Source organism: Lutjanus erythropterus, chromosome 3 (genome assembly GCF_056507025.1).
Source record: "Lutjanus erythropterus isolate fLutEry1 chromosome 3, fLutEry1.hap2, whole genome shotgun sequence".
In the NCBI taxonomy this organism is placed as follows: Eukaryota; Metazoa; Chordata; class Actinopteri; order Lutjaniformes; family Lutjanidae; genus Lutjanus; species Lutjanus erythropterus.
Genome location: NC_139319.1, coordinates 11,776,750 through 11,794,094, shown reverse-complemented (window position 1 = coordinate 11,794,094; position 17,345 = coordinate 11,776,750).

Genomic DNA, 17,345 nt, shown 5'->3' with positions numbered 1-17,345 from the left:
GCAGCTTCTAAATGGAAAGTGTTCAAGGTTGGTTTAACTTTAATAACCAAAGAAAGGCAACATTGTTCTGTGGTTAAGTGCGTCTTCCTGGAATCATAAAAAACAGTGTTTTGAATACAGACCCATTTTTGCCTCCCTCTTCTTTAATATGTTCTGCCAATGAAATGCCAATAAAACCCCATGACGAACAAAACTTATTTTATCCATCAATCTAGGACAGTTCTTAATATCAATATTGTTCAGTCTTTGAAAGCCAGATAAAAGCCAGGGCTTATGCAGACATCATCCAAAATGTAAAAAAGGAGGGATTCTCCACTGACACTAATTTTGTGCAGATTTAAGAAATTGTATCTTAGCGTCCTGCTGCCACTGATCAGCATGATGGCAGATTTTTATAAACCAATTCCAGGTTCTGGCTTTTTTTCTTTTTTGTTCTTTTTTTTCCCATGAATAGAAATGATCTGTCCCCTTCATGATTGTGTTTGTGTGCTGACTGTAGACTATGGACACCTTGTTAATAAACAGCACTTTATGTACAATTTCCAGATAATTGTATGATTTTAAATATTGATAAATTTGCAAACAAATTTGCAATAAAGAAACTTTGTTGTGTATTTTCTTTTCACCATTTAGCATTTTGATATTGTTATGCTGATAGTCTTTCAGGATGATTTAGTAGCTCATGTTATGTTTAATGACAGGGTTTATTTCGGTAAAAGAAATAAGTAAAATGCATAATGAAATATTTGATGTGGGGTTGTATGAGGTAATTATCCATAGACAATTTATTACCTACAGTGGATGGCGGTCGACCCGCCCACAGTTTGGAAAAGCAGCAGGAAGCAATGTACTGTTGTGGACAGGGTCAGCAGCAAAATATATTTTAGCCACCTAAAAAAAAATCCATATTAGTTCCAGTGTACACTGTATTGATTTTCATAGATTTGATTGAATATTTTCACCACTTTACCTTGCCATCAGACAGTCTTATCCAATGGGAAACTGACGTTTTATAAGCCAAATATCACTCTCTCCAAAGCAACTAGACCCCATTTGCAAAACCAGTAATTTATCTTGTAGAACACAGGAGATGCTTGTGTTTCACTGCCTTCATTAGTTAGTTTGTTTATGTTATAGTGTGACTTTGGTGAGTCAGAACTAACCCTCTAAAATGCCAAAGTCTCACAAGATAGTCAAACTATTCAGTCATGCTAGCGAGACCGGCAACTCCCATGTTCTGCTAGGTAAACTTACTGATTTTCCCAAAGGAGTCTGGCTGCTTTGGTGAGAGTGATATTTGGCTTATATGATGACAGTTTTGTGTCTGACAGCAAGCTAAAGAAGCAAAAATATTTTAAATGTAATGTATACCTAAGCTAATATTATATTTTTAGGTGATTAAAACAATTATAGTGCTTCATACTCACTTAAAAAAATCTGAACTATTCCTTTAATGTCGAAACAATAATAAACGGAAAGGAAAATGACTATGAGATGCATTTTTGCCACACAGATAAGACTTTCCGGCTTTGCTTCCCATGAAATACTGGAATTGAAATGCCTCCCTATTTTGTTTCAATAGACATTTTTTCCTGAATCAATTTTTCACATGGCCGCCCTCTGCATTTTCCTGTGGTTTTTCCTCAGCGGCTATCCAAACTGAAACAAGGGTTTCAATAAATTCATACTGCGTCGCAGATTTTAGAACAAGATGGGAATGCCACGGTTAAAAGCATGATCTTAACCTCTTGAACTTTTATGTTTTCCTCCAAAATTGTCCTAAGTAGCTTCAAACTTCTGTGAGAGAACGACACTATCACACATAAAGTTTGCTTTAACTGTTTATTTCAAGGCTTCATTGAGGCTGTGTTATGCTCGAGTGAAATCATATTCATTTTAATTAATTTGATACTTTATTATATATTCCCCTGTATCTCTAACTTTGGAGCTTATTTTGACACTTTCACCCAGTAATTGTGCATCTTTAATTTATTATTTAAAAAGCCAAGGTGCAACATCTTATCTAATCTGAATATCTAAGAATTCTGCTTCTCTAAGAAAAGTCAAGAAATACAAAGTGATTCAACATGGCTCCACTTGGTCTGCTGTTAATCCAAATGTGCTGCCCTCAGGGAACATATGAGCTGAGGAAGCTGAGGAGCTAAAGTCTTTATCAGATAGTTTCATGAAAGATAATAAACAGTAAGGCCCCGGACCGAACCAGCCAAGTGTGTCCGGCTTGTAGCCACTGATAGGTGCGTAATTATTTATTGACTCAGTTCAGTCTCTCCTCTGCACCTCGGTGGGTTTTGACAAGCTCTGCGCTCCTCTCTATTTGTGATTTCAGCGGGTCCTTGGCCTCGGGATCACGGTGATGGAAGAGATCTCTCGCCATATCAGGTGATCTGGCCAAACAAGCTCCTGTGTCTCAGCAGTTCAGCAGTCCCCACAACTGGAGTTAAGAGCTGCTCAGTGGATCTTTATCAAATACGGCCTGTCAGTCAGTGAGGCAACTCAATTTGCTGAGAGGTCAGGAAGTCTCGAGTACAATAAGATTCCTTGGCTCTGAGACGCTTTTGAATTGGCTGAAACACTTTTTATGTACAATATACACTTGATATTATTCACAGTTTAATAAGGCAGACATGTGGAAACTGACTGTAATCCCCAGCATGCTCGGATTAACCTGGAAGGGAGCTGTTGGGCAAAAATGAGCTGCTGTGTCCCCGTTAACCCCCTGATCCTCCCAGTGTATGTGCACTGTGTTTGGTGTGCTGCAATACCAACACATTTGGTGCTTGATAACTTCTTTTAAACACAAATTAGTGAATGAAACAATCAATGGGATAGCGTGATAATCAGAGTGAAATGCTGTTTTGTTTTCACTTCATTATTCATTCGGTTTACATGCATTTAAGGGGCCAGTGTGCAGGATTTAGTGGCATCTAGTGGTGAGTTTGCAGGTTGCAAACACCTTGCCTTACCCTCCCCTAAGCATGTAGGAGATCTTACAGTGGCTGCGAGACTCATGCAAAACCTGTCTGGTCCAGTTTGGTTTGTCCACTCTGGGATTCTGTAGAAACAGGCGGTGCAACACGTTGGGCTCAGTGGAAGACGACCCGCACCCTCTGTCGATAGAAAGGCCTCATTCTAAGGTAAGAAAACACAACAATTCTTTTTTCAAGTGATTATACACTAATGAAAACATATTTGCCATTTGCTGCAGTCTTTGCACCACCCAAAGCATCTGTGTTTGGTTTAAAGAAATACAAACAAGCCAAAGCATTTTTTTAGGTCTGGCTATGCGAGACTCACAGATTGTAAATACCGTCTCACTCTGTCCATCCAAGCTTGTGGTAGAACCTACGGTGGCCATGAAACTCTCAGAAGGCCACGTCTAGAGCCTGTGTCTGGTTTGTCCATTCTGGGCTACTGTGGAAACACGGTGGTTCAACATGGCGGCCTCCATGGAAGAGGACGTGCACCCTCTATGGATTCTAAGGTAACGACAACAAACAATTCTTGTTTTCAAGTGATTATACACTAATGCGAACTTAATTTAAGTTGTAAGTGCATGCAAACACACTCACTGCCTTCATGTTTGCCATTTTCTATTTGGGAGGGGACAGTTTTGCCTTAAACACTCAGCAGTGACTGATGTAAAATGCATTCGAAGTTGTTATTCCTGTAAATTAACTCACAACAACCTGCATAGCTGCATCATCCTACATATTTGAATTAATGACTTATCGGAGATGTGGGCTGAAATGGAACCAGACTGACACAGAGACCCTCTTCAAGACAGGGGCTCAAAATAAAGCAAGACTGATCACAAGTCAAGTGCTCTAAGCACAGGTGTGACTGTTTCCAAGATGCATTGAGGACACATTGAGATCTGGTGGCTTAGAGCTCATTCATGGTGGTCTGAGCTGCATATGGCCACATTCTTCTGGCAAATGTGTTGTGGGCCACACTGAAGGACTGCCCACTCAACTGACAACATATGTGTCCAGTACACATGAAACAGCTGTTTGATTTCAGTTTGGTTCACTATAATGCAAATTATGTGTTTTGGTTCTCGTACCTGCCAACATACGCAGCAGATGTTTGTGACCACACATTGTGTTTCAACTGATTTCACTGCTGAACTAGGAACCGCAATATCCCCAGACTCCCCTCAAAAATTGCACAATTTTTAGCATTGAGTGAGGAGAAACTTAATTACTTTTGCAAAACCATTTGTGTTTTCTTGTTAATTTGGCAGTTTCCTTTTCTTTCCTTTTAAAAAAAAAGTTTCAGTTTGTTGTGGCATCGCTGTGCCGGTGGCTACTCCATGTCTACAATGTGTCTAGGCCAACATTTAGCAGCTAAGTGATGATTTCAACATTTAGGCTAATTTTATGAAAGAAGACAACATTTTATTGACATTAAACATCAATTTTTAAGAAACAGTAACCAATATGGGCTTCTTCTTTTGTTTGGGCTTTCTTGTAAATTCGGCAAATGTTATATGTCAAGTTGTTTCTTTTTTGTGTGTAAAAAACATTGTTTCCATTTGTCCCAGTGTGTTGGTTATAGCCTACTGATGGGCTGCCCGTTAAAAACAACAACACATTTCGTCTTTGCAAATGGAAATGTTGTGCCTCTGTGTTTATTTGCATAAAGAGCAGGGAAGATCCGATCAGTAACCCGGGGGGGTTTTGGACCCCAGGGCAGTCACCCACCTTGCACAGGTAGTAATCAAGCCTTCATCCCAAGCATCTCAGTGTCACTTGAGCGAACAATATTGGTGGACAGAGCACTGTTGAAGAGGCAACGTCAGATGAGGGCAAATAAAGATCTCTAAGCTCAGCACTCATCTGTATTAGATCATCACTTGTCAAATCTGGTCAAGGGTGAGCTCACAAGGTTCCCCTTGAGCCGTGTTTTTCTGCAGAACAACAAGAGGAGATTAGGATCTGATAGTCCTGTCTGATAGTCACTTGGAAAACGAGGCATTGTTGCAAATAAAACACAGCTGTGTTCTCATCCTGGCTTGGATTTTATATTTATCTCTATTTGCATTCTATTGAGATAAGTTCTGGTCTCTAAACATGTTCTGCATTGTGGTCTCTGGCTTGTTTCTCAGGGGACTTGAGGCTGTATGATGCACTGTAGGAATTTAGGTTACACTCACTTGGCGGTGAAGCGGCTGTGGAGCGGGAAAGTGCAGTCGGGGTGACAGCTGATTTTATAATAAATTGTTTTGAAACTATTTTCATATCCAGTGTTAAAGGTTTTGATGGATTGCTACATTTTGCTCTGGGTTAAAAATATGGTTTGATGAACTAGAAAATGAAATGTGGTGGACGTATTTTTTGTGTATACTGTGTGGTACCTCACATATACACATATTTTAACAGTGACAAATGTAAAATCAAATTAACTGTAATTGCCTCAGTCTGATCCTGGATGCCAGAGGTAGAGTGTGATGTTAGACTTTTACCTCATTTACAGTAAAGGAAAAAAAAAAACCTTGTGTATGTAATGCAGTTTGTAGCATAAGACTTTCATTACAGATTCCACCTGTTGTCAGTAAAGCCACAACCAGAGCATCTAGGAACTCCTCTGATGTTCTCTTACATGAAAGATGGTACAGATTATAGATTGAACTTAGACTGAAAATGAAAACAGAAGAAACAGCTCATTCCAGTGTGAGCAACCATCTTTCTGTCTTCAAAAGACATATTTTTTCTCAATTCTTTCTCAGTTTTTTAATGAACATATAAACTATTCAGCTGCTAAGTATGATCAGTTTGCCCCCAATCAAGAGCCTCAACTCTTTTTCCAAACAGGACACTCTGCTTTTATATTTTTCTTGTGTTTGACTTTGATAATGCAGCGCAGGCCTGTAAAGGTATTGAAGCACAATATGTTTTTGGTACCAGCCGAGATGTATCTGTAGCGTCAAGCATCAAACGCTGAGGCCAAAAGTTAGAATCAGATGTCTTGGCAGATTCACAATCTTAAACTTTTTGTTTGATCAGATAGTTTCTGATCTCAGTAAAAATAAAAACATAACAAAGATGACTATATTTTATTGCACAAAGTCCTTTTTGCCAGCCCAGTATCTTCATATACTTTATACTTTCAAATAGCATGCGGTGCATATGCCAGAGTCGATTCTTCTCATACAGGTGATGCACCAATCCTTCCCATTTACTCGAGAGCATGTTTAAATAACATGCATAAATAATGACATAAAGACCAAGAAATACCTACAAAACATAATGTAACATAACGCAATATAAAATAATGTCACCTAAACGAACGTAGTGTAGCCCAGCATGTTTATTTAAACCAAAACCATGATCTTTTCCTGAATCTAACTGAGTAGTTTTTTTGCCTAAACCTATTCAAACTGCATTTCGTAACATTAACCATGTGTTTATTATGTTACCGTGACAACAAAGGGCAACTGACTATGAATGACAACGAAGGTCACCTAACTATAGTTCTCCTCTCCACAGAACTTAATGGGAAAGAATGAAGTATCACCTGCACGCAAAATTGGACTTTGGACATTTGCACTGCAGCCAGGTATAATTTCTTTTACCATGTTCATCATCTTTGTTTGTTAGCATGTTGGCATGATACCATTTACTGATTAACACAAAGTACAGTTGAGGCAGATGGGAATGTCATTAGTTTTGCAGGTATTTGGTCATAAACTAAAAAAACTGAATGGTGCTACACAAAAAGTTAAAGGAGTACACTTCTAAATTGTCAAACTTACTCTTTATTTTTTTTATTCTACACTTTCTTCTTTGTCAAAACATGGCACCTACATTACCCATAGTGCAACATGATAGCCAATAGTTTTTTGGATATTCAGGTGTACTAGTAGCTTGTGTAGCTGCCAGTTGCTCGCTTCAGACGTCTGGTAAACTCACTTCTCACCAACTCCATGGCCCCAGATTCTCTTCTTCAAACTTGCAGTCTTTAAGGATATCTGTATTTTGATATTTGTGACTACAAAATAAACTTTTTAAGTGCTGAATTTGACTAACACAGCTGATAAGAATGAATTGTTGGAAACAGATCACTTTGCAACCTTTAGTGATTAAATCCAATGCAAGTTTTAATGAGATAATCCACTTTTTATTTACAAAACTGATCAAGACAGACACAGTGTTGTTTCTATCAGTAGTTAAAGGAGAATTATTGTATATCTGCGTGTTTTTACTTTAGAGGACAGCCACAATCTGTTTACCGTCTTTCAGCAGGTTTGTGGCAAAAACTTAAATCACCATCTTCAGTATCATAAATTACCACCGGGCCCTTTGAGTCCAGACAATCAACATATGTGCAGAGTCCTGATATTTTTCCATAAATCTGTAAGTTCATCTACGCTGCGTTGCTGAAACATTGTATAAACATTGTCACACTGAGAACATGTGCTATGCTTCATTTGCAAACTGGAAAGAAGCCAAATGTTTTCTGTTTTGTCTCTCTTTCACCCAAAACAAAAGCGGGCACGTTTGACAGCAGAAGAAAGAAATGTTAACATCATTATTTATTAATAATGGGGACCAAATTCAGCATTTATTTATAATACAGCTTTTTTCCCTTCAGCCATTTATAATCTTCTCAAAGAAATCACGATGCACTTTACATAAAGAATTAATGACAGATTGGGAACAAGTAAACTGTGCTGACCATAGCTTACCTCTGTTTTTATCAGAACCATGTGGGACATCCTCTTCTTTTCAGATGTTTGACAAGTGTGTGGGACGATATACGCCAGAGTGCGTTGCTGTGCCTGGTCCTGATGGAAATTAACGCAGACATGATGTGGGATAGAGCGGAACAAGGATTTAAAGTGGGGATGGTAACATGCAGCGCGACTTGTTGCTCGGTAGATTTCTTCCAGACTCTTACTGAGGCTTGTTTTCATATAAATATTCAGCGAACGTGGAGTTTCATCCCAAAACAACATGCAGTACACTGATTTTAGAAACACAAAACATCTAAACGTCATAAATATATCCAGTTTTTGTTTTAACAGAAAAGTGAACACAATAACTAGTATTGTTCCTTGGTACAATTTTCAAGATAGGCCTGAGTACGTCCATTTCTGATGTAAATATTGTGTTTTTATTTCAAAACCAAGTTGATTTGCACATTTTAGGCACAAAACATCTAAAACATGCAGTGTCAAATCACTCAACAGTATATAAAGTAGTAAACATTATCCAAACCATGACCTATTACAATTTTAAATGCATCAGTTATAACAATCTAATCGATGTAATATAACACTGTAATAGTGGGTATTTGGCATCACGTGTACTTTTCTGCTAATAATTCTGTGCTTAAAGCTACAACAAGGAACTTGTTGATTTTAGTGCCCCTCTGTGGACAAAAGTGGTGGTGTTTCAACTACCAAAGCCACAATTTATGACGTCAAAATTAAATGATCGAAATAGAAATCTCCTCCTGCTTCTTTTTAACTGACTAACACGCTATTCCCCGTAACTTTCCCCTGCAAAATGTTAAAACAGGCTCATTTCATCTGATTTTAAGGAGAATCTGACCTGGTAGCACCCATCAAGAACAACTAAATAGAAATAGACAATGTTCCCGTAGATGATCTTGTTAACTTGTGTAGGATAAATATCAGTATTAAACTGAATTCTTCGCAGTGAGGTCCAGGTAGGTGGTGCAAAGAAGCAAAAAGCAGATCTTCCAAGCTCAGTGTTAACTCAAGGGACAATGGAGCGAAAGCCCGTCTTTACCTCTTGTATAATGTGGTCTAGTGGACCAGACAAGAAATATATGGAGGAAGCTTCCCGATAAGGGTTTTATAAATAAACAAATAGGTTTGCAGATCACACCTCTCAGAGAGAGAGGACCGCCTAACTTATTATTCATGATACAATGATGAGTGTTATAAATATCACCAGTAATGAATCTGAGCGCTGAATGGTGAACAGCATCAAACACTGTACTTGGACAGTCGACACTGCAGGCTGCTGCAGCCAAGGACTGGAATGACCTGCAAAAAACACTAAAACTGGAAAATTTTATTCCCCAAGTCACTTTTCAAAAACTCTATTTTCTCACTGATGTGTGCAACTGTTTCTTGACCCAGTAACATTTAAAACGTCTCTCTGTTTGCATACACCTTCTCCTTTTGCTGCTGTTGTTGCTGCTCTGCCAGTCTGTCTTGATATTTGTTGCTTGCCTGTTTGTTTATTTGTTGCTGTACTAACTGATGCTGCTGTCTGTTAGCCACCTGCCCATGGCTGTGTTTTATACTTTTTGTCTTTTATGTAATGCACGTTGTATGTGTTGCTGTCTGTTATCTTTAGATACCCTTTTTAGTCTCTGTCCACTTTTCCTCAAGAGGCTCTTGCCTTTTGCCAGGCCACCATTGTAAATTAGACTTAAATACTTGCCTGGTTAAATTAAGATCAAATATTGATCTGAAACATGGTATTTAATGGATGACTTATCATCACCGTAAATGCCAAGATATTTGCATACCATGACTCTTTCAATGCTTGTGCTGTTTTTAGCAGTGATAATGAGGTTATCCATCCACCATCGAGTGGTTGGCTGTTTATGTGTATCACTTGCCACCGATGTTAGCAAAGACACATCTGACAAACAAACAGCAAACCATACTTACTTCAAATGAAAGCTGTGTATTTACCCGTATTTTTGCACATTTGGGTGAAAATACAAGTCGGTCGGCCACCGTTGCTGTGAATCCAAGCTGGGTCCAAACATTTCAGCGACACCTTACAGGTTGTTTGATATTTGAATCACAGGTTTTTGGTCAAGCATTCCTCACAGTATATAGAACGTAGCTGGCAGCCTAATAAGCTGGGACAAGACTCCTCACACACATGTGCACAGACACACACACACACACACACACACACATACTGAGGCCTGGAGCCCCATGAACGAGACCAGTGGGGAGAGGGAAGGGGAGCTTTGTTGGTGGAGGGCAGGAGAAGGAGGGTCAAACAGGCTTTGGATGTATGAAGGAGCCTCAAGCATCACATTTGGGTCCAATCAAATCAGTGATGTTTTTTGGCCACAATATATAAAACAGATGGACCAAAAATGGGAGGAGTGCAATTCTTTTGTATAAAAGCTGTTCAGAGTGAAGAAGTAGCTTTCTTTTTCTTTTTAAGGCGATTGATCTTTGCTCTGCAGCTTTCACTTATGTCTTCTGAAATGTCGACTATTTGTCCATGTTGTTTGTCTCCAGAACTGATTATTTTCATGTTTTGTGTGGAGCTTGTGTGGCCTTCTGTTAACATGAACAATATCTCAACCTCTGACCTGCTTGTAATATGAGACCTAATAGATTTAACCACAGACCTGAGTGTGAATGTCACTTTGAAAAAGTGTCTCTGGACATGTAAAGTTGTCTCACACCCTCACATGACCTCTGACCTCTCAGGAAAGCAGCAGGGGATGAAGTGCACTCGGGGGGTTGTTTTAGCCACAAGGGTGAAAACATGAGGGCAGGTGCTCCCTACTGGGGCCTCCTCTCCCAGCATAAGGGGCCTGGTTCTCCTGTGATGGATGGGTCTGGCTGAGATGCCAGGACCCTCTGGGGCAGAGTCCACAGCAGGGGAGGCACCATCTGGGAACAGAATGTCAAGGCTGGCCCACGGGTGGAGATTTATGCCCCAACCTCAGGTTCAAACGATTGCGTCTGACACGGCGTAGACGAGGTGGCAGTGACAGCTTTCCTCCCTTCTATGCCAAAAGGAGTCTGTCCATTTTTGTCTGTGGGGACGCCAGGAGGATGAAGGGGATCAAACAACTTTAGGGTCAAGTTTTTCCAACCTGTCTCCCTTTTTTGACTGGGTGTCCCTCAGTGTGTGTCATGAAGAAAAACTTTAAACAGTTGAGGTAGCAAATGATGCAGAGTGTCAATCTTGGCAGTGCCAGCTTTGAGTCTTTGTTTTTGTCCTGTTCAACAAAGGAGAGCTGATGCTAAAGGGATAGTTTGGATTATTTGATGTGAGGTTGTTTAACGTATTCATCCATAGTGAGTGTGTGATTTTTAGTTGCTTTACTTTGCTGTCAGACAGCCTTTTCTAATGGGAAACCACCATTATGTAAGCCAAATACTGCTCTCTCCAAACCAACTAAACTCCATAGGCAAAATCAGTCATTTTGATTTGTAGAACACAGGAGGCGCTGGTCTACCACTGCCTCCATCTGCTATTTTATTTGTGTTATTGTGTAACTTTGGTGAATCCAAACTTCCCTTTAAAAACACTAGACTCACACAATAACACAAACAAACTAACAGATCCAGGCAGCGGTAGACCAGCAACTCCTGTGTGGTGCACGGTAAAATTACTGATTTTGCCTGTGGAGTTTTGTTAGTTTTGAGAGCGAGCTATCTGAACTGAACTGATTTTTTTCAGCTGGACCATTTTTAAGTGGTTAAAAGACCTTTTGTTGTTGATCTTCTATGCTGGTGTCCTCTTTGCTTTTCCTAACTGAGCATGTATCAACCAGCATCTACTGTAGGTAACACACTGACTGTGGATCAGTATCTCATACAACCCCACATCAAATAATCCAAACTATCCCTTTAAGTATACAGTGCAAAAAATGTGCAAAAACAAAGGGATTTTTTTTTATGTCCAACTTCAACAGTTGGCATAAATTAAGGCCAGACAGACTGAAACAAACAGACTAAAACTTTTTTTTTTCCTTAGCCCCCTAAAGAAGCCACAACCAAAGTTTTTTCAAACACTCATGTACACAAACCTGCCACAACAACCATGTGGGATAAACACAGGTGGTGAGTAGCATGAGTTTATCCACTGACCAGTGAAATCTCTGCTGGGTAGCTGAGGGTATCAGAGGCCCGGGCAGGTTTTTGATGAGCCTATTAGTGCCTCGGCTGCACAGGGAGGTTGGAAGGGGAGAGGTATTAAACAATTAGGGCCATAGACACAGATGTGGCAGACAGAAGGAACAGCTTTGTGTGTGTGTGTGTGTGTGTGTGTGTGTGTGTGTGTGTGTGTGTGTGTGTGTGTGTGTGTGTGTGTGTGTGTGTGTGTGTGTGTGTTTGGGGGTTCCCAGGCCTATGAAAGTGGTCGTGCAGGACTATGCACAGTGTCCCATGTGGAGCTCATTTTATCCCTTTTCTTTGAGGATAATCTGCAGAATGTAGAAGCATAAAGCATGTGTGCATTTAAACTATTTAGTTTACTGGCATATACACTGTGAGTCTGTCTGTGCTTCTTGTAAACAGAGCGAAAACATAAAAAGACAGATATACTGTAGCTGAACAGAAACTATAGAAACATTCAATGTCAAACAGCCAAGTAAACATATAGTTGTTACATGTATATGTTACAAGTATACAGTATAGTATAGGATGTATATAGGTCCCATGTATATAAAAATGTCTAAAAGGTGTATATAAAAGTTGCATGTCTTGACAGCACAAAAATAAACTGTGGAGGATAAACTTCAGCTCTGCAAGTTCACTGGAATACATAAATAATGTCACATATCTTGAACTTTAGTTGTGCATTTTCTGAGTCGCTTCATGAGTGTGTCAAATTCTCAACATGTACATTTCTTTGTCTATTAAAGCTACAGCAGACAGTATTTATGTAAAAGATTTTAACTTTAACATTTAACATCTTCTTACCCTAAACCAAATCTGGCCCCACACAGCTGAAAGCAAACATGAAACGGTAAAATAAGTACCTCTAAGTACAAACAGAGACACAGGAGAGAAACTAAACTTCAAACTACAGAGATTCAGTTAGAAGCTACACAAGTACTTAGAGCCAGTATAGCAGCGTTTTAAAAAACCTGCAATATGCACTAATAGTGATGTAAAAATGGTATGGACAAGTCTGAAAGAAAGCCTTTTTAAGATGAGGTTAACATTGTGACATGGTTGCACTTTGATTAGATTTAGGCAACAAAACTTAAGGAAGGTTAAGGAAAAGCTCATGGTTTGCTTTAAGATTGTTACGTTACGTTACACTGCATTGCATTGTGTTGCGTTGCATTACGTTGCGTTACGTTACACAAATTCTGGCATCATGGTTGAAAGTCTGTGTTTGTTCGACCTGTCCGTTGGTATTTATGCTGCATCATCTGACGTGGACCATTGACATTGAAAGCCTGGCGCGTCTCATAAGGGTAAATGTGGCATCTGATGAGACAAAGAGCGGTGTAACAATTTGACGACCTGAGAATGAAAACGGGCTGAAAATCCAAACTGTTCTAAACATCAGAGAGCTGAACTCACTGATGTTACATCTTGACTCTGTTATTATGAAGCATTCATAGACTGTGCGGGCTTATACATATGGCGGTACAGTATGTAGCTCGTGAAGGTCACTTTACAGACTTCTAAGCTTGTGTGTACCATTGAGCCTCATTATGTGTTGCAGACTCTGAATTTTCGAGCAAACTGAGTAGTTGGTCTCCAGAGCTTACAGGGAATCTCTATAAAGAACAATGGCTTTATTATTCATTATGTCTTTTAGATGCAGTACACCAACCCTGAAATTATTCTGAATATTATGTCATTTGGAGTAACATGGAATGCCAGCTTGATTTTTCAGAAAACAATGAGACTTTTGTTTTTAATATTCCTTGTAAGCTACAAGATATTTTATTATTACGCTCATTTGGCAGGGCAACAGAAACAAAACTTTTTCTTCAAACGAACAAGACAAACAAAGCAGTCTCATCATCTTGACACTGAGCAAGTTTGTCATTTCTTGCTTACCATTTTAAATTGTAATAGCAGCCGTAAAACCCCGACATCATGCATGGAATGAATTAGAATAAATGTTATATTGCAGCTTGTATACACTGAATGTGTCATCTGATAGGGGATACGTAACCTCTGGCAGTATGAAGCAGAGCCAGGGCGATGTTTTGGTTGGAACGCTTCAACTCCACATTGTGCCATCGCCGTAATTCAACCAGGACTGTCAAGCAAAGATTTGCAGAATATTTAATTGAAAGATAAGCGTGGCCGTGTTTACTTTCTGGTGATGATGCTCTAAAACACTTTCTCAGAGCTTCTGTTTCATCCGTCTGCAACAACCAGGAAGATTAGAGCAGGAGCGCTTTGGAGGAGGTCGTTTTGTTGGATGTTTGAGGTTGGAAAAGCCCTCGGCGTTTAAAGGGGAGCCATCATTTAGTTAATGTGAGGCCAGTTTTTAAGCGTGTGTGCACTGATGTGTCTCCCCTAAGAGTTTAGGATAACTCAGGGTCTTTTCCTCCACCTCTCAGCAGGACTCTGCAGGTTTAATGTGCACCGCCGCAGGCTTGTTCCATCTGCCTCCACACACCATTAGACAGAAACACACACACACACACACACACACACACACACACACACACACACACACATACGGTAGTGACGCTACTGTAAGTCAGTACTAGCATGCGCTCTACTGGGAGTGTACTGAGGAACAATAAAGGGCTTGGTGATTCCCTCTGACTGCATTTAAGGTGCTTTTCCTCTGTTACCGTGGAAGAGAGTTCGGCATGTGGGGTTTTAATGTTGTCTTCTTTATATGAAAACAACAGGGAAGCAATGATGACTTGTTGGTGGGTCCATTAGACTATTTAAAGTTCATAGTTGGCACTTTTACAAAACCATTTACTTCTACGGTGGAGAAAACTTTGGGAAATTAGCTATAAAATAAACTTTGTAGAGCAGTGAAATAAGAATCCCAGACATTATATGATGGAAACTTTTGACCAGTATGAAAAGATTAAGTACAGTGCACATTTTAAAAAAGTAATATGGATCAAGAAATGTAGTTTTGGGGCTTTTTTTTTTTTAAGTGAACTCTATCAAAAAATGACTGGGCTGAGAGTAAAAAAAGTAGTCTTGTTCATCAAATCTACATTTGCTAGTCATTGCACATAACATGCATAAACACATAACTGTGCTAGTCACCAAAGAAAGCAGCATATTTAGCCAAATTTAAGCTAAAGTCAGCGTTTCCTCTACTATTCTCTTGTTGCACAATGTAGTGTTATGAGCTGCATGTCTGTTTACTTCTTCTCAGCGTTATAGTAACTTGACCATCACCAACAAACTTAGTGATACTTATATCTTAAGTTAGTTACTTCACTTTTCGCAGATAGCTTGGTACATACCGTTACTAGTATTTACCATTCATTTAGTGTACAGTGTTTCTGAGCATTTTGATAATCACCTCAGTGTCTCATATAACGGTTATCAATGTTCATCATCATCATTTTTATTCAAACTTGACAAACAAAATAAAACTCACCACCAGTTGGTTTGTATTTCCACTGCTCAAACAATCACCAACTCTGGTTTGGTTGAAATAAATTTACCAAATTCGTCGTGACAATGTTGTGGCTCTACACGCTGCCTCCATCATGTCTGACCTTCCTCTCATTCCTCGCCTGATATTTTCACTGGTAATGCAGTCAGTTAAGAGTTTATTTTAACCAAACCAGAGTTGGTGGTTGTTAGAATAACATAAAGACGAGCCAAGATGTTTTTGGTGAGTTTTATTCTGTTTGAATGAAGATGACAATGTTAGCTAGCTAGCTAACGTTGTTAGTGGGTTTCTAAGACAGTGAGGTGATTATCAAAATGCTCAAAAACTCTATATACAAAACAAACTGTAAATACTGTGGACAACATCTTCTAAGATTACTGTGAAAAGTGAAATCACAAACTTAAGGGTGAAAAACAATTCAGAGTTATTGCATCTCGTTAAAAATGGATATTTGTAACACGACTTTGTGCAAGTAGAGAATTGTCTTGGGGGGTAACCGGGACAAACAGCGGTCTTTGAGTGGGTTGTAGGGGGTCCCCAGCAAAAAGAGGAATAGGGTTGGCTGTTTTGATTGATTGTAATTTATTATCTTTAAATAAAATACTCAGAGGGAATAACTTAAGACAAAATCCCCTCAAATTGGGGGGTCTTCAATCTAATGTGCATCCTTTGTGTTGGTCCTTGACATGAAAAATTTTGGGAACCCCTGAGTTAACCTAGTGCACCTACGACCACACCCTGGCCATATGCCTGATTCTTCTGGATTTGTTATGAAATGTGTGTGCAGAACTTTCTTTTCATTTTTTTTTTTCAAGGTCAACCAGTTAAACGCAGTTCAAATATTAAAAAATCAGCTAAGCATTTAAAACAAATATAATTTCATGTGCTGTTTTCTTTATGCTCTTATCTAGATGACTTGCATTCCAGAGGGCGTTCAAATTTCCTAGAAAAACGCTAAAGTGTATATTCTGTTTACTCATGCATGTCTGTAGCTTTTGGCAAGTCGGGGGTCTCTGGATAAAATTACCCTTAATTGCATTTACTTAAGTTGAACAGAGTTATCAGTCTTGCTTGTAGTATACGCTTAGAGAAACTAAAACATTTCACAGTGTCAGGGGAAAAAAGTCATATCACATCTGGAAAACGATCATCTTGGAGATCTGTTTTCTGTACTCTGCAGGTTTTTATAGGGGATTGTTATATTTTGATGGCTTTGTCTCATTTTTTGAAACTGTAGAAAGCAACTTTGAGTCAAATCTTGTTTCATGGTTCAGAGTGGCTGTTTTGAAGTGTGGAGGGTGAATCGGTGAGCAGAGGTTGTTCAGAGTTTGGGCTGAACTTGGTGTAAAAGTCTGTTTCTGTTCACGGGACACACGCACGCACACATCTCAGCGCTACCTCCAAACAAAATGTGTCCTTGTTGTGGTGCCACAACTGTGAATGAATACCAAACCTTTATTTACACTTGAGCCCGCGTCTGGTATTCCAGGGGTCACTGTGGGTCACTTGCTAACCCACTGCCTCCATCGCTAAAATTAAGAGGGCTGGATTTTCTTTTTTCTTTTTTTAACCCCCAAGTTCCTGTGATGAAGGTATGTGAGATTATATTTCACAACACAAACTGTCAAAAGGCAAATGGTCCATGACTTCTGCCGGAGTGGTAATTTGTTCATGTCACGGAGAACTTATCTTTGTAGGAAGCAAACTAATTTGAAGACTTGACTTAGTAAAAAAAAATAATGTTTCAAATCATTTGTCTGTGTTATCTGTATTTATATCAGTACACATGTCATTTGTTTAAAATATTGTATTTAAAAGTCTCATGAGAGAAATACAAAAGAAGAACAAACATCAATCAATGCAAAAACCAAAATCACATTTTTAAAAGTAACACATTATTAGACCAAATCAATCTACAGCTGAGTATTACAGCAACATCGAGAAAATAAATGAGAAGTGTAAGATTTTTTCTGAAATGTTAAAAATTTAATTGAAAGGCTATTTTGACTTTATTCT